Genomic DNA, 24435 nt, shown 5'->3' on the forward strand with positions numbered 1-24435 from the left:
GCAGGGGGGGGTTCCTGTGGATTGCCAGGGCCGTGAGTATTATTTTAGATTAGTGGTTCTCAAGCAGGGCACTTTGCTCCCCAGGGGGCACTTGTTGGTCCTGCGTAGAGACATTCTGGTGGTCACACTGGGGGAGAAGAGAAGGAAGTGACTGGCTTCTAGTGGGCAGAAGCCAGGGATGCTGCTGAACGCCCTACAATGCCCAGGACACCCCCACAACAAAGAATCACTCAGCCCAAATGTCAATAGTGCCGAGGTTGAGAAACCCCGCTGAAGGGGCCAGGAATTCTGGCCAAGAAAATTCAAATTCCAAAAGGCAATTTCCCACTGCTATCACAAAAAAACATCTTGACTGAGAAGACAAAGGGTAATTAATGGGCACGCCCTCCTGACGTCAAAATCGGCCCTCCCGAGCTTTCTTCATCCCGGCTTTTTTTAGTACAGAGTGTCCCTCATTTTTGCCAAGGCCTCCCCTTCTGGATCTCACTCTCAGGAACTGCGCTCCATGCACCGAGTATCTTCCTCCACACCCACGCTCTTCCTCACCACCTCCATCTGAGGGATTCACCGGGGATGCTGCCCTATTCTAAAAACACCTCTCAACCAGAAAATAAAGCAAATATCTGTGCGCCCATGCTGGTATAAACAAGTAATTGAATCAATAAATAAGTGGAGAAGGGACAAATCTTCCTTACTGAAGAAGTCCAAGTAATAAATGTGGAAGGAACGAGAGAAAATCACCAGCAGAAGGCTATAGCAGGTGGGATCCACAGATAAATGCTGAAAGCTTTTAAAGGAGACACAGGATACTTGCATAGCCTGGAAGCATCTCTCTGAAAATATGTCAGTTACTGTCGTGGTTTTGCACACATACCTGAACAAGCGTCCTCTGGGAAGTAGGGTTTCATTCCCCTGCCCTTGAATGTGGGCAGGATTTCATGACTCACTCCTATGGCACAGAGTATGTCCTAGGCCAGGGGTGGGCAAACTTTTTGACTCGAGGGCCACAATGGGTTCTTAAACTGGACCGGAGGGCCGGAACAAAAGCATGGATGGAGTGTTTGTGTGAACTAATATAAATTCAAAGTAAACATCATTACATAAAAGGGTACGGTCTTTTTTTTTTTTTTTAGTTTTATTCATTTCAAACGGGCTGGATCCGGCCCACGGGCCGTAGTTTGCCCACGGCTGTCCTAGGCAGAGCTTTCTAGATTATCAGGATGACCTCTTACGGGTTTTATTCTTGGGTCATGAAGATATTTGGACACAATATCCAAATGCAACATGCAGCTGGGTTTGGCTAGCAAGTGGCTTTGCTTTTTGATGATTTTGAGTTTTCCACAAGGATACAGAGCTCGGTGTTTACCCTGAGTGACAATAACTTGTAGAGCAAATATGTTTGGGGCGCAGGCACAGCCAGCCTCGTTAGATTCCCGAAGGGACAATACCTGGCTCCAAAATTCAGAATTCTGCAGCAGCTGTCCATCGGCCACTTCAAAAGCCTTAGTGACAGCATCCATTAAGTTAATGCCCCAGTTACTCCGGGTCGGAGTAAAGATTAAAAAGGTACAACTGAAACTCTCTCACCAGTCCACACCTTCCTCCCCTAATCTTGTATCTGGAAAGAAATTTGAGTTCAGAAAAAAATCTCCTGGATGCCTCAGAGCCCTCTTCAGCTGACGTGGTAACAAAAGCAGGCTCAAGAAGAAATCAGATGGTCCTTAGCACAAGAATGCCAGGTTATTACTTTGCAAAGAATGGGGTCAAAGCCTTGTTAATAGGAAGAAAATACTTTTTATAAAATTAGAGTGGTTGCTGGGTTGTTTGGAGCAGAAAATTAATATTCACTGCCAAGGCCTATTTGCCTTTAGCTGACTCTGGAGGAAAGTAGTCGAAAGATGGATCAGGATTAGATGGTTCAGCATCTCCCACCCTACCTCCCACCAAGTGCTGGGGCCCACCACTCCTCCTTGGAGCCAGCAAACCCCCAGTGGGGTCCAGCTCAAACCATAGGCATCTGAGCTTCCTTTCCCGTGTCCAGAAGTGGAGCTGTTCAGGGGAAGGGCTGAGGATGCCGAATTTGGAGCACAAGAGGGACTCTTTGAAACGGGCCCTGGGAGCACTGGTGAACTGTGTTAAGGGGATGAGTTAGAAAAAGGCCAACACATGACCCTATCTGTTCTGGGTAACCCAAAGCACCCTGGCTGGATCCCTTTACCAGGCATGGGTGGCAATATGAGTATCAACTGCTACTGGATCCTATCTGCCCCCTAGTCTATAAAATGGCCTTCAGCCAATGGGAGTCATTCTGCCCCGGAGGTTATACCTGCCCTGAGAGAGGCCCACAGTCAGTCAGTGGCGGATCAGGGAGAGGGGAAAACGAGGTCTGTGGTGTAGGTCATGCTCCCAAGCTCCCCACTGCTCTGCCCTCTCTCCATCTCCACCCCTCCACCCTACATCATTTCCACGAAAATCCCTCAACTTCTAAGGAATCTCACCCAAGACACCAGGAGTTAAGCTTTCATGAGGTTTGGGGAGTGTTTGGTAGATCCTGGGCAGGAAACTTCAAGGACTCCAGAGCTCCCCTAAGGACAACTAGGCAGAGAGGACCCAGCTGATGTCCCTAAAACCAGAGATCAGGTTCATTTCCAAGTTCTTCATTATTCAGATTGGAGAAAGGACATCAGGAAGAGGGGCTCTGCCATACCAGGTGACAGACCTGTCTCCTAAAAAGATCCGACAACAAAAGATTAATTTGGCTAGTTCCCAGGCACCCTGTACCCATGTTGGGGGAAAAAACCTCAACACTAGTGAGTCCAATCTCCCAGAGCACGTAAAAGGCAAAAAGAGTTACAACAGCCATCGAGTCTTTTTCAAGGAGGTACAACAGGTAGGTTTTTTATTTATTTCAATATTTCAATATTAATATTAGGAGTGTTTTGGATCTCATTTTAGAAGTTTGGTGATATTTTTGTGACCAGAAATAGGTTGTAAGAACTTAACTCTTGTTTATATCAATTAGCCTATGAGAAAATTGGTTTCTTTTTATGTTGTTGTGAATCCTCACCAGAGGAGACTTTTTTCCATTGATTTTTAGAGAGAGTTGAAGGGAGGGAGGGAGAAGGGGGTGGAGAAAGAGACAAAGAAACATTGATATGAGAGAGACTCATCAATTGTTTGCACACACCCCCAGTTATGTGCCCTTGACCAGGACCCTTAAACCTGAGACCCTTCTGTGTGTGTGCCGACACTCCAACCACTTAAGCAACACCGGCCAAGACAAAAATTGGTTTCTTTTTATTTTTTTAAATATATTTTTATTGATTTCAGAGAGGAAGGGAGAGGGAGAGATAGAAACATCAATGAGAGAGAATCATTGATTGGCTACCTCCTTCATGCTCCCTACTGGGGATTGAGCCTCCAACCCAGGCATGTGCCCTTGACCGCAATAGAACCCGGGACCCTTCAGTCCACAGGCCAACACTCTATCCACTGAGCCAAACCAGCTAGGATAGTTTCTTTTTACATCATTTTGCTTAGAGTCCCAGTTCCCAAGAACCTATCCACGACATGAAGTGAGACTTACTGTGCTTAGAGGTTTTGCACTGGTCCTGCCTCACGGCTATATTTCCTTAGTGTTTGCAGGACTGTTCCCTCTGCGCTGGATTGGTAGGAAACTCTCTCCTTTACACACACTCTATCACCTTCCCCTGCCCTTTCTTACCTCTTTATGCTCCTCCTGGGGCTTCCCAGGATCACCTCCCTGGGTCCTCATCTTAGGACAGATGTACATCCAATAACATAAATCTTAAAATCGTAGCTGCAGAGGGCACACTCCCAGAGAAGAGCCCAAGAATGCAAAGCCTGCCTCTGTGTTCTAACTAGTAGAAACTTGCCCAAGTATTTGATTTTGGGGCAAAGTAACTTAAAAGCCAGAGTTGTGAAACAATGGTCTAAAACAGTCTAAGAACTTTACATGACCCATAACACTGTGCCCTTTGATACAATTTTAAATTAACTTTTAAAATTAGCTTTCATAAATCTTCACCTGGCTTGCTGTATTTCAGATGTTGAATTCAGGACAGTGTTCAAAGATTTTCTTTTATGAGTTCCAATTCCAATTTATCATTCTTCCTTTACTGACTTCCTTTTGAGCATATGAGTCCTTGAAGACTAAAAAACCAATGAATTAATCAAAGGAAAAATGTTCTGTTTCCCCCATTTAGAAATTCATTGAAATATAGATGAAGTCCATCCTGTACAGCACGACATTCTAAGAAAGCCATCAGCCTAAATGCCTTTATGAATAACTATTATGTTAAAAGCTCAAAAGATTTTATATCTCAGCCAAATGAATAATCAGGCCACCAAGGAAGAAAATGAGCATAACAGGGGTCTACAGTTTTTCTCTGCTTATAGGAACACATAAAATATCTTTCCATTTTCCCACCATATACACATTCAGGTAGTTTCTCCTGCTATCTCTGATGTTTCTTGGCCCTAAGTTAAGAGCTTCTGGAAGCTGATTTTGCTTCCTCAGACCCCTATGATCTATGTGAAGTACAAAAGAATTATAGCATGAAGGCAACATCCTGCTTAACTTGTATAAACTGGTACTTTGGACTCACCAATTGTTAGCCCAGCATCTGTGCCCGTCTGTCAGCTGAGCGGCACTCCCGCTGTGGGAGCGCACTGACCACCAGGAGGCACCTCCTGCATTGAGCATCTTCCTCCTGGTGGTCAGTGCATGACATAGCTACCGGCTGATCGTCTGGTCGCTTAGCTTTTATATATATAGATATGCCACGAATTCAGTTAAGAAAGTGATTAAACAGTATTACAAGTAAGTATTTTTTAAAAAACAACATAGCCCTGGCCAGTATGGCTCAGTTGGTTGGGCATCATCCTCTGCACCAAAAGGTTGCAGGTCAGGGCACATGCCCAGGTTTCGGGTTTGATCCCCTAGGGGGCGTGAAGGAGGCAGCCAATCAATGTCTCGCTCTCACATGGATGTTTCTCTCTGTCTCCCTCTCCCTTTCCCTCTCTCTCTAAAAATCAATTTAAAAAACAAAACAGCCCTAACCGGTTTGGCTCAGTGGATAGAGCGTCGGCCTGCGGACTGAAGGGTCCCGGGTTCGATTCCGGTCAAGGGCATGTACCTTGGTTGTGGGCACATTCCCAGTAGGAGGTGTGCAGGAGGCAGCTGATCGATGTTTCTCTCTCATCAATATTTCTAACTCTCTATCCCTCTCCCTTCCTCTCTGTAAAAAATCAATAAAATATATTTAAAAAACAAAAACAAAAAAAACCCTAACCCAAAACAAGCTTTTAATTCTCCCTGCCTGCCAATCAGAAGTACAAAGAGAAAATTACTATCAGTATTCATCCCTCTTTAGCTATTATTAACTATTACTTGCTAGGCAAAGGTATTCATAAGTCTGAATTACTATAGGAGGCTTGTGGTTTTAAAAAATACAAATGCCAAATATAATCAGTATATTACTATATATATTTGTGTGTGTGTGTGTGTGTGTGTAGAAACACAAACTATGTATTTGTCTATAATTATTTAGTAATCAAACTAGTCTTTTTCCCCCCTGAAATTTACCAGTTAGGAAAATCATTATGTCATGTAAATAATTTCCCTGGCTCCACCCAACTGCACCAAAAGCAGTCTTTCTTCCAGCACAATATGTATTTGGAAAGTGCCCAGTATGTGGCGTTCTTGTCCAGATCACTATACCAGAAGCATGTAGCAGAAAAAAACTTGTAGCTAAGCTCACTCCTCCCAACCAATAATTAACAGACCTCTCTTCCTGACCAAAGGGCCCAGCAAATGAGCTTCAAAGATGAGAGCCACCAACCGCACAGTTATCTTTCAATTCAATGTTGGAGAGACTTCACTTTGTCACTCCCCAACACAATGGGATGGGTTTGGAGAAAAACAGGAAAGACATGTCCTGTGTGATACGCGTGTGGCCCCTGAAGAGAAAGGACATTCCTAGTTCATTAATTCCGACAGGATGCTCAGTACTTTTCATCTAATACAGACCAGACCTACTCAGGCACTGCCCCCACAGCTGTATATTATCCTGTACTGCTATTCTGTGGGACCTATTGTCTATTTGATTCAAGTAGGAAGATTCTAGAAGCACTTTCAAAATGAGAGTATACAATGTTTTACTTCTAATTTGAGTAATTCGGAATACCAGTGGAATTGCCTCTTCTCACACAGTTTAAAGCAGGCCAAGGCAAGAGTTCTGCACCCTAGAACACAAATAAAAGCTACACCCTGCATAGAGTGCCTGGGCTGGGAGAACGCCCTGCCACCTTAAACTGGTTGTCCACCTCTGATGAACAATGGCAATCCAGAGGCTGACAGGGAAAGTATGGAAAATCAATGGGCACTCACTTGGATAGACAATTCTGGGTGCAGAAGACCTGCCACAGGGAATAAATCACTTCATTTAAGTTTATCTTTTTAGCAGTGCATCGTGGATTATACCCATATATCACTTCAACCTCTTTTCTGCCCTGTTGACAAAGGACAAATTGAGAAGGATGGTGAGAAAACTGGGAGAAAGAAGTGGGGAGGGTGGACAGAAGAGCTCTGTTACTAGGCCTGGGCAGGAAAAGAAATAATAATAATAAAGCAATGTCTTTGTTTTCTAAGTGTCAGTTCTACTTGGAAAATTTTACAGCGCTTCCTGGATTTACCAATGAAGTTACAAGAAACCATGCATAGGTGTGCAGGAAATATGATTCCCCTCTGTACATAATCTTTCATTCTGTTCACATCTATGTCTAGCCTTTGAGTAGGAGAACTTAAAATGTGACCCAGAGCCCTTCATTCCACAGGTCTTCACCCACCCTCCTACACTGGACCTTCTCCAATAATGAGTCACCCACCATCTCCTCTGACTTCTGATTGGGTGGCAATCTACCAAGCCAGGGTCCCTTATTTCCTTGTCTGTCTTCCCTACCAGACAATAAATCTGAATGCAGAGTAGAGCTCATTCATTGTTTGTTTTTTTGCCCATTTTTCTTTTATTGAGGTAAAATCAAATCCACCTGGCACACAATTAACCATTTGAAACTGAACAATTTAGTGGCATTTTGTACGGTCATAATGTTGTATAACCATCATCTCTACCTATTTCCAAAGCATTTTCACCACCAAAATAAAACCCCGTGCCCATTAAGCAGTCATTCCCTATTCCCCATCACCTCCACTGGCCCGTGGCAACCACCAATCTGCTTTTATGGATTTACAATCTATTCTAGATATTCAGAATACCAGTGGAATTGCCTCTTCTCACACAGTTTAAAGCAGGCCAAGGCAAGAGTTCTGCACCCTTTTATAAATGGAATCCTATAATAGATGACCATTTGTGTCTGGCTTTTTTCAATAAGCATGATGTTTCTGAGGTTCATCCAAGTTGTAGCATGTAAGAGCTCATTCATTGTATTCTCAGCACTTGGCATTGGTATTCTCAGCACTTGACTCAATCAATGACTCCCAAGTGAAACTGCAGAAAATTAGAAGTAGGAAAGACTTCCAAATGGCACATACTAAAAATAAAAAATTTGTATTATTTTATTTTGTAATAAAAATTATGTATTCAGTAACGCGTCACTAATGACGGGAATACATTCTGGGAAATGCATCACTAGGCAATTTCAATCCTGTGTGAACATCATGGAGTGCACCTATGCAAACTTAGATCAATAATACTACACATTTAGTCTATATGGTATAGCTCGTTATTGCTCCTAGGCTACAAGCCTGTACAACCTATTAGTGTATTGAAATGAATACTGTAGGCAACTGTAAATATGAAGGCCTAGGACACCACTGCACACTACTGTAGACTTTAGAAACACTGTACACTTAGGCTACACTAAATTTTACGACAGCTGGGACGTCATGACGGCTAAGTTGCTAGGCAGTAGGAATTTTTCCATTTCATTATCATCTATGGGTCCAGTGTCGTATATGCGGGTCTTCGCTCATGACAACATTATTATGTGGCTCATGACTGAGGATGTACAGTGTGATGATTTCCTATACATATACATCATGAAATGATTACTGTAGTCAAGCTAATTTACGTATCTCTTCACACAGTTAGCTTTTTGTGTGTGTGTGCGCGATGAGCACAAAAAATAATTTGTGCATTCCTGGATGGACAAATGGATCAACATAATGTGCTACATACATACAATGGAGTATTATTCAGCCTTTAAAGGGTAGGAAATACTGACACAAGCAATAGCACAAATGAACCTAGGAAGCTAAGTAAAATCATCCAGACACAAAAGGCCAAATACTATCAGATTCCACTTATAGGAGGTCCCTAGAATAGTCAAATTCATTGAGACGAAAGTAAAATGTGGCTGCCAGGGGCTGGGGGGAGGGGAGAATGGGAAGTTAGCATTTATGGGTACAGGGGTTTCTTTTTGGGGAAGATGAAAAAGTTCTGGGTATGCATCATGGTGATAGCTGAACTACACTGTGAATGTACTTAATTCCATTGAACTGTACAATTAAAAAAGGTTAAAATGGTAAATTTTATTTTATATATACAGTGTGTCCCCAAAAAATGTATACACACTTTTCCAGCTGATAGCTCAATTTTTTAAATGAAATTTTAATTAACACTGCCTTTATAATTATTCAAAGTATTCATTTTTGGGGACACCCTGTATATATAAAAGACACTACTATTTTTAAAAAGTCTCCTGTGCAGTATTTCGCAGGAGGAAGGAGGATGTGGGACTGTGGTCTTGACCCACTTTTAGCGACTATTTCTTCTTAAGTTGAGTTCTGAAATATCTAATTGATAGCAAAGGGGAAAAAAAAACATCTAGGATTCACACAGCTCAGTGTCCAAATGTCTACAGTCCTTAATTTGGAAAATATCACAAGAATCATGAAACTGGTTCTAAATTTACTTCTGATTCATGAAAACAAAAATGAAGTGTGATTTTAATTGGGCTCTCTGCGAGTGTAAGTGTTGTTGCACATGACTCATTATTTTAATTGTTAGTGATCACTGGCTACTCTACCAACCTCACTACCAGAGAGAGAAACATGAAGTCATTAAAATATTCAAAACAGAGAAAAAAATTTTATATTTCTAACCTTTTCTTTTTAGCATCAACTGTTCTTTATCAAAGGACTAACCTTTTAAAAGGAGATGAATTAGCTTTCAATAGTTGACTACTTTGGTAACTGGATGTCCATAACTATTTTACTGTCCCTTTTCACCACCCCTAACCAGAGAGAGTAGTTGAGTTCAGTTCTAAGAGAGTTCTAGATTATAATGTTGACGTTCTCACACAAGCAAAACCTCCCAGCAATGTTAGATGCCTTGTCAAGATAAAGACAGGAAGTTTTTTTTCTTTGATATCTGTCAAGAAATTAAAGAGGCATGCTTGCTACTTTTTAAAAAAAGTTATTTTCCTTTTAAAGAAAAGTGTTATATTTATTCCAATAACAGTTTAATCTTGAGTCCTCAGTGAGGCTTTAAAATGGGGGACAAGAATGCAACAAGTTGACAGACTCCCCACTAAACTGACATGCCCACTCTACGTCTTCAAAAGATGTGAGTACCAGCATCATCAGAAGCAATCCTCAGGGTCACCTTTACCTTCTTACAAACACCAAGTCTTTCCAACCTCAAACACGGAGGAGGAGAAAATGCAAAAGAAGGGACTTGGCTATATCAGGATGGACGCCCCTCAGAAGGTCAGTGTAAATTAAATGAGTACAACCAAATGGTTTTCATTGCTCCAGTGACAACACAAAGGTGACAAGGAAGAAGAGCTAAGAGATAAAAATGTTAGCACTTAAAGGAGCTGAGCAATAAATACTGTGAAGATTGATGTACCTGCCTCTGCAGTTCAGTAATACGGCCTCATAGTGATTTTGGACACTGGATGGTGAGAAAGGACTTTGCACCAGAAGATCTTATCCCTGGGGAGGGACTAGAAGCACAGAGCCACCAAAGAGGAGAGAAAAGCTCTGTGGTTCTAGACAGCTCAGTGGACGGGAGACACCGAGGGGAGCTTAGTGAAGGTAGAAACCTGAGTAACGTACACAAGAAGCACCTAAAGGGCAGGGTCTCCAGGGGCTGGAGGCTTGCACGCCCCCCCACCCCTCCGTCGGGGTCCCAGACAAGAAAATCACTTCGTTCTGGGCGGAACAACCACAGACAGCCACACACTCAGAGACACATGCAGACTGAGGTGACCAAAAAAACAACAACACTGGGATTAAGCCCACAAATCATTTTCCATAAACCTTTCCAGAAAAACAATATAAGTCCTGGGGGTGTAACAGACATCATGGTGACTACAGTTAACAAAACTTCACTGTACACTTAAAATTTTCTAAGACAGTAGATCTTAAAAGTTCTCATCACACACACACACACACACACACACACACACACACACACACAATTTTTTTTTTTTTAAGAACAGCAATGTTATTCATTGGGATCCCAGGTAAAAATTTCAGAAGAAAATACCTTCAAAGAATGGGGCTTCTCTCTGTGGTTTCAAAGGCAAGCAAGCTTCACTTCCGCTGCTCCAAGGACCCAGAAAGGTTCACTGTGCTGGGGAACTGGGTGTGGGAGCTTGGAGGCTTGCACAAACAATCAACTCTTCCTTTAGAGATTCTAGAGTATCTTGTCCTCCCCTAAGAGATTCTGGGGCAGCAACATACTACTAATAGGTAGTAACAGGCTCACTGTATACTGTTCTTCTATTCCTCTGAGCTTGAATTAAAAACAAAACAAAAACATTCAATCAGAAACAAAGTTAACTCTTTTATCATATTCCTAAAGGCTATATTGCTGTGTGAGATCCTGGTTAAGCTTGAATATACTTTTATTATCCATTCTTTTCTTTTGGACCTAAAATCTCCCCCGTACCCCCTCTAGGCAAAAGACTCCAGTTAGAAAGAACTGGTTGTGCCCTAGTTTTAGGAGGTGCTGAAGAGGCAGGTCCTAAGCAATATGAAGAAAACTACTACTCGTGGCCGACCACACAAAGCTACCTGGAGTCCGACTGGAACTTCTAGAGCAGCGGTTCTCAACCTGTGGGTCGAAACCCCTTTGGGGGTCGAACGACCCTTTCACAGGGGTCGCCTAAGACCATCGGAAAACACATATATAATTACATATTGCTTTTGTGATTAATCACTATGCTTTAATTATGTTCAATTTGTAACAATGAAAATACATCCTCCATATCAGATATTTACATTACGATTCATAACAGTAGCAAAATTACAGTTATGAAGTAGCAACAAAAATAATTTTATGGTTGGGGGTCACCACAACATGAGGAACTGTATTAAAGGGTCGCGGCATTAGGAAGGTTGAGAACCACTGTTCTAGAGCAATTTAAGCCTTACGCTCCAAATGCCTAAACAATGGGCTCTATTCAGGCACAGTCCAAAAGACCTCATTGCATCAGAAGGCACCTTCCCAATAAGACTGCAGCTAATTCTCCCAGCAGCAGAAATCCACTCCCATGAATAATAAAGCTTTGCTCTGTTATTCATAATAAGGATTAAACCCAGCGGGGTAAAATGCACAGTTGCCAGGTCAACTTAGTGTAGGGCTGAGCGTGGAAAAGTGAGCCCTCCTTTCTCCCCAGCAACGCCTGGTGGTTGGTACAGGATCCCATTTCTTTAAACTGCCTGTCACAGCTTCTTTTGCTGTGAAAGGAGAAGTCCAAGAACAAGTAAAGTGCTTGGAGAGGCAGAGCTTGAATATTATTACTGTCCTCAGCCCCATGTCACAATTGTGAGTGCAACTCTTCAAAGTTGTTACATAAAATGTAAGATTCCCCAGCCAAAAGCCTCCTCTAAAGCATCAGGGGGTTAGCTCCACACACACACTGGGTTCCACCTAGGATTTCCTTCCCATTCACTGCTCCCCACCCTGCCCCCATTCCAGCTAAAACCATCTGCTGACCATGCCTTCTTTGCTAAAATCCATATTAATCCTTCAGGACTTGCTTCAAACAGCTTCCCCATGATCCTCACCCAATGCCAGCTCTTCTCTGCACGTAGTCGATACTGAGCTTGCAATCAATCACAAGTTTAATGTTCTTACTGAAATAGTCATATGTGGAATAATATGTTGTCTGGGATTTGCTTTGAAATAATCCGAGGATGCAGACAGAGGGAGCAGCATTGCAAGCAGCTGGAATGGCCCTGAGCTGACTGTCGTAGTTAGAGGATGGGTACATGCGGGTTCATACCGGTTCTCTCTACTTTTGCTTATGTTTGAGTTTCCATAGTAAAACTCTGAAAATCACTACTGTCAAGAAGCTAGCTAATGACAGAACCAAGATTGGAACTCAAGATCTTCCGACTTTAAGACCAGTGTCCTCGCCCTGATCGGTTTGGCTCAGTGGATAGAGTGTCGGCCTCGGGACTGAAGGGTCCTGGGTTCGATTCCAGTCAAGGGCATGTACCTTGGTTGCGGGCACATCCGCAGTAGGGGGTGTGCAGGAGGCAGCTGATCGATGTTTCTCTCTCATTGATGTTTCTGATTCTCTATCCCTCTCCCTTCCTCTCTGTAAAAAATCAATAAAATATATTTTTTTAAAAATACGTGTCCTCTCTGCAGAGCTATTGTTTTTCATGAATTATTTCATAGTTGCTGTTACTGTCTTTTCCGCAGTATCCAATCGCATTCATTGTTCACTTGACATGAAAGGCTCTGGTTGCTCTCCTCAAGGAGCTGGCAGTGTCCCTGGGGACACAGGTAAACAGATAAATCACAGTGGAAAACAGTGAGTGCCACAGGCAAGCTAGGCATTGAGTGGAAACTATTTTATATGGGAAAACACAGCCATGAAGCCCACTTGGGGAGCCCAAAAAGCAGCTCAGCCAGGAAGGGATATTCCAGATGGAACTCAAAAGCTAAGCAGGGACACGTGTGTTAAGTAAGGGAGTTTAGGGACAAGGACACAAGGGTGCAGTCTTGAAGGGCCAAGGGGCGTGGGGATGGAGGTAGGGGCAGATGCCCTGGTGAGATAAGTGGAGGCCAGATTGTGAAGGGGCTTGCTGCCAAGCCAACGGGGCTGGGTTTTGCCTCTTAGACAATCAGGAGCCAACACAGAAGTGACATAATCATTGCTGGTCTATTAGGAAGGTAACTGGCAGCTGTGTGCATGATAGCGGGAGTGACCAGAGCCAGGATTAGGGTGAATGAGTGAGGTACCAAATTTAAGGGGGTGCCAAAAGACTCAGCAATATTATTTTAATGCAATACTTTTTTAGAAAAAATTAATACCAAAAAAAATCCACGATGAAAAAAAATCCAAATTGTAAATAAAGACAGGCTGTTGCTGTCTGTTTTACTACCCCAACCACCTCCCATCCCACCCCCCACCACTGGGCTGACAATATGGGAACAGATGGGCAACATGAGGCTTTATATATAGTTGGATTTTTCTAATTGTACAGCTTTTTAACAACTTTCCCCACTTGGTTCACAACACAGGAGGGTATTTGCTGAGTGTGTGTGGGGTGCACAGGTTTTTCTTGCCTCAGGCTCCAATATGGCTGGCAGGGCTCTGTAAAAGAGATGGGGAGCAAATGGAGAGGGAGGGTTAACAAGGAGATACCAGATTCAAACACCATTTCAAGGGTAGAAATGAGAGACTGTGGATATGCAGGAGTGTGAGCCTAAGGCTCATGTTAAGCAAAATTTATTCTACCCAACTACACCCTCAGTGCTTAAGGGGCAAAAATCCCATTCTCCTAGCCTTTTTTATCATTTTGTGCCCAGCTCAGTAAGTTCCTATTAACTAATTAGGTGGAAAAAAAGAACTTAAATCCAAAGCACACAGGACTGAAGCTAGAAATACTTAGTTCCTCCTCCTACAGCCTCTCCATGAAGAACAGAGAGAAGTGGTAAGTATTCAAAACTCAGGAACCACTAATGATGACTAAGACTCCAAAGACTAATAAGTGATTTGAGTGACACTCTCCTGTTGTTTTCCCACTGCATTTTGCATCCTTAGGACTAGACAGAATAACTGAAGTGAAGCTCAGCTTGAGGGTCTCTAGCTATCAGATTAGAAGAAAAGCTGACAACATTGTTGTTTCTCCCCTCCCCCATTTGTAAAATCAGAGCATAATTGAGCTGCTTTACAGTTCTCTGTATCGAGTGTTAACTAGACTCCCACCTCACTCTCCTGTGATTTCTACTCTGCCCGCATTAGCTTCAGTCTTTTTTTTTTTAAATATATTTTATTGATTTTTTACAGAGAGGAAGGAAGAGGGATAGAGAGTCAGAAACATCGATGAGAGAGAAACATCGATCAGCCGCCTCCTGCACACCTCCTACTGGGGATGTGCCCGCAATCAAGGTACATGCCCTTGACCGGAATCGAACCTGGGACCTTTCAGTCCGCAGGCTGACGCTCTATCCACTGAGCCAAACCGGTCAGGGCAGCTTCAGTCTTATGTGATAGGAACACAGCCCCATGTCTGCAAAGCAAATCAGAGGTCAGCTCAGGACTGTGGACAGTTCAAGTAGCAATAGGGTGAACTGTCATCCAGATGAATGATCATGTGTGGAAATGTGCTCAAGAGACTCACAATGACTGGGGGGAGGGGAAGGATTCTTAATAAATAAAGGCCACTAAAACCTAACTTCTAGAAAACTGAGCTGCTCTGAGAGGGAGGTACAGTTGACAATTTGCAGCCAGTGGCCAGACCCAGGCAAGGAGCTATGACTAAACAGGAAATCGGTTACTTAGCAGTTGAACAAGTGTATGAGTGTTCAAAGCCTTGGCCCAGGGCCATACTCTGATATATCCTATAAAGTGAAAACCACACCATGTTAACCCTAACAGATGTGTAAGAGACTCTTAAGCTTATAGGTGGTACCTGCTTGGACCTCCTGGAAACTTAACTCTTTGTGAACAATTATGAATTATTTAAAACCATTGTTTTAATGGTTTTAAACACTATGTGCTTGGTGCTTCACAGGCATAATTTTTAAACCACCTCAAAGGCCTGCAAAGGAAAGCATTATTTTCATTTTATAAAAGGAAGCTCAGAGATGTTATTTGCCTGAAGTCACAGAGCTGGTCCTAAAAGCTAGAATTAAAACCCAGAACTAAGATTGGCCGGTATGGCTCAGTGGTTGAGTGTTGACCTATGAACCAGGAAGTCACGGTTGGATTCTCGGGCTGGGCACTCCTGGGTTGTGGACTTGATCTCCAGTGTGGAGCGTGCAGGAGGCAGCCGATCAATGATTCTCTCTCATCATGGATGTTTCTATCTCTCTCTCCCTCTCCCTTCCTCTCTGAAATCAATAAAAATATATATAAAAAACAACAACAACAACAACACACACACACACACACACACACACACACACATACACACACACACACACACAAACGGAGCTAAGCCAGGCTTAGAAAAATGAGAAACTTTTCCTTCAGAGCTCTCGATGACCTTACTTTTGGTTAAAGGAAGGTGAATGAGGTTGAGTTTCCAGTGTAGGATCAGCTTCTATCTTCGATTGTTTGCTATTTTGTTCATTGTGGAGTACTTTGCACTAATTATGATTTTTTTAAAACTATATTGTATTAAAACATCATTTTGATTATTGAGTTTTTTGGTGCTCCCTTAAATTCTGTACATAAGGGGCGTGTCTCACTAGTTTCACCCTAGTTTGGGCCCTGCCCCAGGTACAGTGGATCTGTGATAACATGAATGAAGTCTACAAAGAAACTCTCATTTCCAGCTGATGGGTCCCTTCCTCCTACCACCCCACCTCTTAAGTTTTACATCCAAAATCACTGCCTATTGGGAAAGAGGTTTTCTTTCTGTTTTTTTGTTGGGTTTTTTTTTTTTACTTTTGTTGTTTATTGTGTTTTTTTCCCCTTTATTCTGTGTCTTTATTCATCACTGGCTGGGATACTTATAAGCAAGAAATGTCCCAAAAGGTGATAAATTAGAAAAAAAAATCTACACAATCCATGATTATATTCCAGCACACTTAAAAAGGAAGTGTCTACGAGTAATGTTATACCCCCTGACTAAGGCTGGATAATATATTTTTATAAGAAATAAGCTTCTGTTAGGATCAGATCTTCACACATCTCTGCTTCACAGCACTGTCTCTGAGCCCTGTTACCGGATACAAAATTAAATAAATACTATGAGCTGAGATTGTCACTGATATCTGGAGGGAGAAAAGTCATCCTTTTTCTTTCTAAACTTTTGTTCATATTGTTATGAAAGGCACAAGTAAAAGGAGGGAAACAGCCACACCAAAAGCAAACACAGCTGTTTTGAATCTTTTTTTAAAAAAATATATTTTACTGATTTTTTACAGAGAGGAAGGGAGAGGGAGAGTTAGAATCATCGATGAGAAACACCGATCAGCTGCCTCCTGCACACTCCCTACTGGGGATGTGCCCGCAACCAAGGTACATGCCCTTGACCGGAATCGAACCTGGGACCCTTTAGTCCGCAGGCCGACGCTCTATCCACTGAGCCACACCGGTCAGGGCTGTTTTCAATCTTAATGTATACTTTTTAAAAACTAAATATAATACTTGATTTTTTTAAATCAACATTAGGAGGCGCAGCAATTACACAGGTAAGAAACTGACACAGAAATTGACATTAGTGTGCAGATGATGTTTTATTGAGATGTACACTTAAACCTGTATGATTTTGAGAACCAATGTCATCCCGATATATTCAATTATTTTAAAAAAAGAAATTGATATCGGGTGGAGGTGCACATAACTAGCCAATTTCCTAAGCAAATCACATGCTTCTTCATAGTATAAACAAACTATTACCAAGCCAAATCAGCTCTGATTTCAATTAAAGAAGCATTCATTCAGCGCCTACTGTGTGTCCCCACACAACCAGAAACTTGTATCACCAAGACACCAAGAGCACTGCCAGTTGGACCAGTGTTTTATGGAGAAGAGTGCAGTGTATTCGTTTAAAATTTTTTAAATATATTTTTATTAATTTCGGAAAGAGAGAGGAAGGGAGAGGGAGAGAGAGAGAGACATTGATCAGCTGCGTCTTGCACTGCCCCACCAGGGATGGAGTACAACCCAGGCATGTGCCCTGACCGGGAACTGAACCAGCGACCAGTGACCAGGGACACTCAACCAACCAAGTCACCCTGGCCAGGGCTAAATTTTTTTTTAATCTTGATTTCAATCCACGTACATTTCCTGCAGGACAGGCCCAGAGAAAGTGATAGGAGTGGAGGGAGTGGGCCTCTGGCAGCATTACAATAAAATTAAATTTTTGTGGCCTGGAGATTCTTCTCCCTTTTCAGCACTTTCAACTCTAATAAAAGAATTGTAGCAAGCCCACAGCGGGACTGCTTTCTGTTGCTGGGACACAGGATTATGCTGCTGGATTACTTCTCCAGTTCTCCTAACTTGACCTATCTAATGAACATTTAAAGGGAGGAAAGAAAAATACTTCTGAGCTCAGAAAACCAATGTTAAAAGTCCAGGTTCTGAAATCCACACATTTCTATGCATTAGAAAGTCACTTAGGTCCTCTGGGTCCTCAACTTAGGAACTCCGTCCGCTTCAACCAAAGGTATTCTAACGAAGATCTTCATTCATCTGGTTTCTCATCCTGCAGGAGCTTGGAAGGCACACAGCAGAAGGGGTGCTGACTACACTGACAAAGAGGTCCACAACCTGAAGATAGCCAACTATGATGATCATGGCTGGGGCGATTTAATGACTCCAGGCTTGGCTCAGACTAAGGCCTATTCATTCATTTATTCATTCATTCATTCACTCAACCAACATTCATCAGGGACCTCTTCCTCTGGGCTCCTAGTGCTACTTTAAGTTGTGGTAAGACCACCTACCTCGACTTTAAGGTCTATAGAGTTATCAAAGCTCCTGATAAGACCATGCCTCCTACCCCCACCCCAGTGCAAATCTCCTAAGCAGACCAGAGACCCTCAGCAGGTACAAATATTAGTTTCCTGTAGCTGCTGTAACAGAGTACCACAAACCAGGTGGCTTAAAGACAACAGAAATTTATTCTCTCAATTCTGAAGGCTACAAGTCCAAAACCAAGGTGTCAGCAGGGCCACACTCCCTCTGAAGGCTCTAGGGAAGAATCCTTCCTGCCCCTTCCAGTTTCCGGTCGTCCCAGGCCTCCTTGTGACAGCATCATTCCGATCTCTGCCTCCATCTTGGCATGGCCAACTTCTCTGTGTTACTCTGTGTCTTCCCTTCTTAAAAGGACACCAGTCATTGGATTTAGGCCCACCCTATAACCAGGATGTTTTCCTCTAGATGGCCCTCAACTAGTTTACATCTGCAAAGACCCTATTTGCAAACAAGGCCACATTCTGAGGTTGCAGGTGGACACAACTTTTGAGAGGATACTATTCAACCCACAACAGAAGGCTGTCATTACAACTAATAACTGATTACCCATCTTCTGAAAGAGGCCATCAGAGCAAGTCCCCTTTATCTCACATGCCCAGAAGTCCAAGGATCCTCAGCACACAGCAAAGAGATGTAAACTATATCAGTCCCCATAAATTATATCACACAGCAAAGAGACATCTGTCTATATATATAAAAGCGTAATATGCAAATCAACCAAACGGTGGAATGACTGGTTGCTATAATGCACACTGACCACCAGGGTGCAGACGCTCTACGCAGGAGCTGCCCCCAGCCCACAGGCCTTGATCACCTGATAGGGAACAGGGAACTGGGGGGTGGGTGGCAGCAGACATGGGAGGCAGGGGGCAGGGCCGGCTGACGGCAGCCGGGGAAGATCGGCCCTGATCACAGGCCAGGCTAGGGACCATATTGGTGCACGAATTTCATGCGCTGGGCCTCTAGTAAATTATATAACTCTCAGTAGCTCGTTTGTAGGAAAGACAAGTCCCAAACTCCTGGCTGAGCCTGGAAAGCCCTGCCCAGTCTGCACTATGTACTCCCACCCCCAGAATCTTCCTTCCTTCCTTCCTCCTCCCTTGCCTCACCCCTTTCCACCCTCCTGCTGGCACACCCACCTCCTTCTCAGATGCACCCAGGTCATCCAGCAATGGCTGCTCCCTCTGTCTAGACAGCTGTTCTCCAGACTGTCACTTGGATCAGACTATTGTTCAAATGCCAAGTCCTTGGAAAAGCCTTCTCCGGCCATCCTATTTGAAATAGCACCTGTACCCCTGCATGCCTTAGGTCACTTGATTGCATCACCCCAATTTAATTTTTCTTCATTGCACCGATACTATTTTGAAAGTATATTATTTATTTGTGTTCGCTTATTTAGCATCTGTTTCCACCAGTAAAATGTCAGCCCCATGAAAAAAGGGACTTGCCTGCAGGGGTTCACAGTTTAGTGAGGGAATACAGACATGTACATAGCAGTAAGACTTATGGGGCCAGACACTGTTGGACGGATTTTATATTCACAACAGGGTAGGTACTATTATCATTCCCATTTTACAGATGAAGTAACTGAGGTTGAACATCTTGCCCAAGGGAAGGCAAAGATTCCAAGGAGGTGTGACTGTAGATCTGTGCTTCGGGCTTCTAGCCTGCCTCCCCAAAGCAGGCCAAGGGGCATATAAAGGTTATGTAATATGTCTGTGGGGGTTGGAAGCAGAAACTCAGCCTGAATAGGGGTGGAAGCTTCCCTTAGCCGCCCAGTTCCCAGGCAGAGGGGGCAATCAACATATGCAAATAGGCAGATCTTAAAAGACAGTGGCAGAGAGCGGATGGTTTCTGGTCATCCTGTGTGAGCTCTGGGAGGGGATCCAGGCTTAGTAGCTGATGTGTCAGCATTAAGTCCAATGGCTGCAACTCATTCCCAATCTGCAGGCCTGGTTCCATGCACTAAACTCCCACATGTCTAGACTTGCTCCCTCAGCCTGCAGCTAAGACCTCTCCATTCTCTACTTCATACCTGTAGCTCTATCTCCTTCCTGGATTCACTTGGTTGGGGCTCAACCAAGCCCACTTCTGACACTGACAGCAAGGAGGGGACAGAAAAACTACCAAAGTGGAAGAGCGAGAACTATTTAGTGCAGAAGCAAATGGCTCTGTGGCCAAATATCTGCAAGGCTTACAATCACAATTCATTCAGGTCTCTGTTCAAATGTCACCTCATCAAAAGTCTTTCATCATCACTCTCTCCATCCCCACAACCTGACCCTTCCTGCTTCATTTATCAAATCCTGACATTATATTTGTAAGTTTTGTAAGTTTCTATGTCATTGCCTCTGTTTCCCTTCCTACAGAGGGCAGGGAGTTTGTTTCAGTCTTTGCTAAGGAGGATCTCCAGAGCCCATAGCTACATCTGAAACTCAATAATCACTCAGGTGTGTGGGTGAGCTAAATGGGAACAGACCCACACACCTGAAATCCAGGGACAGAACACACTGTATATAACAGATGATACTGACAAAGATCGCTCAAGAAACCAAGGCAGGGAAGTATTTATTTTTTTTAGTATTAAATGAGACAACATAGAAAGCCCACAAAAACATTGTCCTATTGTTCTAGAAAATGTTCTAGAAAGATTTTGGTAAACCTTCCTTATCAAGTGCACCCAGCTCCTTTCTACAGAATTTCAGAAAGAGCTTCCTGGAGTTTCCTGGGATGGCTAATCTACTGGGGAAATAGGGGGCAGAGTGGGCGAGGGCAGTGCCATCTGAACTGAAAATGTCTGACTGAGCCAAATAGAAGAGATATTAAATATGCTACGGAATAAGCATAGAGTCCATTGTTGAGAAAGGCATGACGTTTAGATGAACAAAGAAAAGGTTTTCCCAGTGATTTGTGTTGAGACTTTGGAGATAAAATGTGAGGAGGAGACTACGCATACCCCCATGTTTATGCTTCTAAGATAAGTTGTGCTAAGGGGCAAGTATGTACGTACTCAAGGCCACAGAAACTAGTCTGTTTTACAAATTATCACGTAATTAAACAGAAGGCGCATGAGATCTATTTTAAGCACATCCTTTCTTTATTCTTAGTTTTCCGTTCCACATCCAAGTCCTCTCTGGCCAAAACCACAACTTGCAAACTCACTGTACTATCAAGGAATATTTTCTAACTGCCGAACAAGCTGTGTCCCCATCACGAATGATAGTATGAGGAGGCTGACAGGTTAAAAGAGGGGAAAATGGCCCTGCCCAGTGTGACTCGGTTGGTTGAGCATCCTCCCATGCACCAAAAGGTTGCGGGTTCAGTCGGTTGGGGTGCATGTGGGAGGCACCCAATTGATGTTGCTCTCTCACATTGATGTTTTTCACCCTCTCCCTTCTTCTCTCTCTAAAAAAAAAAATCGCTAAAAAACTTTTGAAATATGGGAGAAAATGTAGTAATACAGGTAAAGCTTGAGGGTAAGGCAAGACAGTAAACTTAAAAAAAAAAGTGTTAGTGAAGACCTGGGAGGTGGGTAGAGGCTGAGGGGTGGGGGGTAAAAGAGGGGAGATATCTGTAAGACTATCAAAAATAAAAAATATATTTAAAAATGGAAGCAAAAAGTTTTGTCTATATTAATGATCATTAAAGGGATATTTCATTCCAGGTAGAAACACATAATGCACTTCTTTCCATCGTCCTAATTTTTAGATCACAACGCAGCAGAGAGAGCTAATGATCCTGCGATGTCACCCTTTATAAACTCCTCTGCATATGGAACTGTCTTAAACTCTTTATAAATCTTCTCTCTTCACCTCTAAAAGGTACCCCTTTTGCAGATGGGCTAATAAGGTTCAGAAAACTTAAGTGACTCTCCTGCACCACCACCTCCTGCCCCCCGCAAGTAGCAAGATTTGGAACTGGAAATGAAATTACGTTGTTCCAAAGTACTACTCTTTCGGCTACACTGAGCACTCCTCAATGATTCCTAAATGCTACCATGTCACAAGTCTGCCCATGTTCACTGCCAAATAGAAAACACAGAGTGTAGTCTGTCTTCATAAAGCTACCTCTATTCGCTATTTCAATCCTGACACTGTAACCTTCCTAATGTTTCATGTTTGAATATTCTTCCATAAAAGGGTATTTTGATGTGAAAGTTCCTCCCAAGCATAGAAACAAAATTTTTAATGAAAAATTAATAAAAGAATAATGGTACGTTTTTAAAATATCCTTATCTTGCAACATAAAAAGTGGATGACCTTGTATCAATCACCAAATGTCTTTTGACATTTTACTGGCCCATGAAATAACAGAGGGGCACCACTGTATTTTTTAATCTACTCATCAGTGGTTCATGAAATTATTTTAGTTAGTTAATACCTACACCCTTCCTTCCTTCCTCTCTTCCTTCCTTCCTCTTCAATAAAATAGAACAGAAAACATTAGGAGGTAAGAGCAGGTATTTAAAAGATTAACTAGTGCTCCATGAAAGCCTTGTTTTAATTTTATTAAAACATAAATGCACGTTTGTATTGGATCACTTACTGTGGGTTACAGTCAAACTTTGAAAGACTTTGTACTGTTTTTCTCAGAGTAATACATATTCATTTTTGAACATTTGTTAAACACAGAAAAATTACAAGAAGAAAGTTTAAAATCACATATGACCCTGTCACTCACAGATGACTATAATTACCATTTGTACCTCCAGGAAGGGTATGTTTTTATATTATGCAGACACTAGGCTAGACACACTGGCAATAAATACTCCTAAATCCTCTAATGGAGCAGCATGATTTAACTAGAAAATTCTACTGACCTTCATTGGCAGTGTGCCACAAGGAGGAGGGGTGCGGGGAGAGAATGTCCTTGAAGAAGATGAACTAGTGCCATTTCAGATGCTTAGACATCCATCAATCTCTGATTACATCAATTGATAGGTAGAATTGATTTCTAGCACCCTGCTCATTGAAGGAATGCAATCCCTTCCATTGTAAAGGTAAGCATCTGATTCCACTATTAACATTCTCAACAGAGATTCAATCAAATCAGATTATATATTTGCCTGGGATTTTGCTTCCAAGTATTGAGTATGGTTTCTTTTTAGTCACAGGAGTGCTGGAATTTGTGTTAACAGGTCTTGGTGAGAATAATCAGTTCACAGCCACACTCGGGGGGCAGCCAATGTTTAAGCACAATAAAGGATGGCCCTGAAATTGGCAAATCCTGCACACGTGCTCTTGTGAGAATCACAGGAGGTTTTAATAGTGAGAAAGTATAAATTGTGAGAAAATAATAAAGTAGGAGAAAGGAAGATGGTGGCATAGGTAAACGCCTGTACTCACAGCCTTCCACAACCACATCAAAATTACAACTAAAATACAGAACCACTGGAAAACTGGATGAATGGAAGTCCTATAACCAGAGAAGAAAAGAAGAAAGCACATTGAGACTGGTAGGAGGTGCAGAGGCGCAGTAAAGGCTGGTCTGGTACCCATGTGTGCCGCTTTTTTAATCGGGAGGGAGATCGTCTCTTCGGAGGCCGCCCAGAGGAGCAAGGGGTCCCAGCCCCACACCACACCCCCAGCCCAGGGTCCCAGAGCTGGGAAAAGAAGTCCCGGGGCAGTAAGAACTACGGGCTGTAAAAACCAGTGTGGATTGGGGCTCAGTGACACAGAGGCTGCTGGAGGCCCAGCTGTTCCTCTTAAAAGGCCGGTACCAAGAACTGAACTTACAAGGTCCCACTTCTTCTGAGCTCCAGCACCAGGGTGAGGCTCTGGGGAACACAGACATATACAAGGAGGAACTGGATTGTCTGGCATCGGGGCAGGAACTCCGGGGTGGCTTTTTCCCAGACGAAGGTGCTCGCAGGGATCATTGTTCCTATGCTGGGACCTCCTCAACCCGCAGGGCTGATTGGCAGCCATTTCTGTTTGCTCCGCCCTACTAATACCCTAATACCCCGCCTCATCCAATTTACAAACCCACTCAAGCTGTGTGAAGCAGCTTTTCCATATGAATGGCCTGTCCTTGCTCTAGCTAAAATCTCTCAAGCTGCAGCTGGGTCAGGGAGCCACAAACCTATCAATAAAAGGCCCAAGACCTGGCATCAGCACCAGCCTGCCTTGCTTCATAGCTGGGCCTCATCTGGGCACTTCCAAACCAGATACAAAGAGGAGGAATCTGCAGATCTCTCTGTAGTTCCTGCTAGGTGGCCCCAGGCAGTGGCTGACTTTGCACCTCCCTGGAGACCCAAGAGCCAGTGTACCCAGTGGTCAGTGTCAGACCATACCAGATTACAACTCTACACATCCATAAGTGACACACTCAAGGGGCAGACTCAGTGAACACCAAAGCCCCACTGAAGCAAGTCCTGCTCCATAGGGGTGTCTCCTGCAAACAGCTCTCCCACTGTAGTCACAGCTGGTCCTCACAGCCAATTGGCCTGGAGGTAAATTCCTCCCAGTGACACCAACAGCAATCAAGTCTCAACTA

At 43.1% G+C, this 24435-nt stretch overlaps 1 protein-coding gene across 3 annotated transcripts in view; it reads right to left on the bottom strand.

Annotated features, from left to right (window-relative positions):
* Positions 1 to 24435, bottom strand: part of PITPNC1 (phosphatidylinositol transfer protein, cytoplasmic 1) — a 222602-nt gene that overhangs the window by 151777 nt on the left and 46390 nt on the right. The window contains exon 1 of one of the 3 annotated variants that reach the window (XM_014532427.1): positions 4049 to 4163. The exons of the other annotated variants lie outside the window; for them this stretch is intronic. The gene's annotated coding sequence lies outside the window, so the exon portion shown is untranslated. Of the gene's footprint in view, positions 1 to 4048; positions 4164 to 24435 lie in introns of those variants that run through there. 3 annotated transcript variants of the gene reach the window in all.

This window comes from Myotis brandtii, unplaced genomic scaffold (assembly GCF_000412655.1).
Source record: "Myotis brandtii unplaced genomic scaffold, ASM41265v1 scaffold120, whole genome shotgun sequence".
NCBI lineage: Eukaryota > Metazoa > Chordata > Mammalia > Chiroptera > Vespertilionidae > Myotis > Myotis brandtii.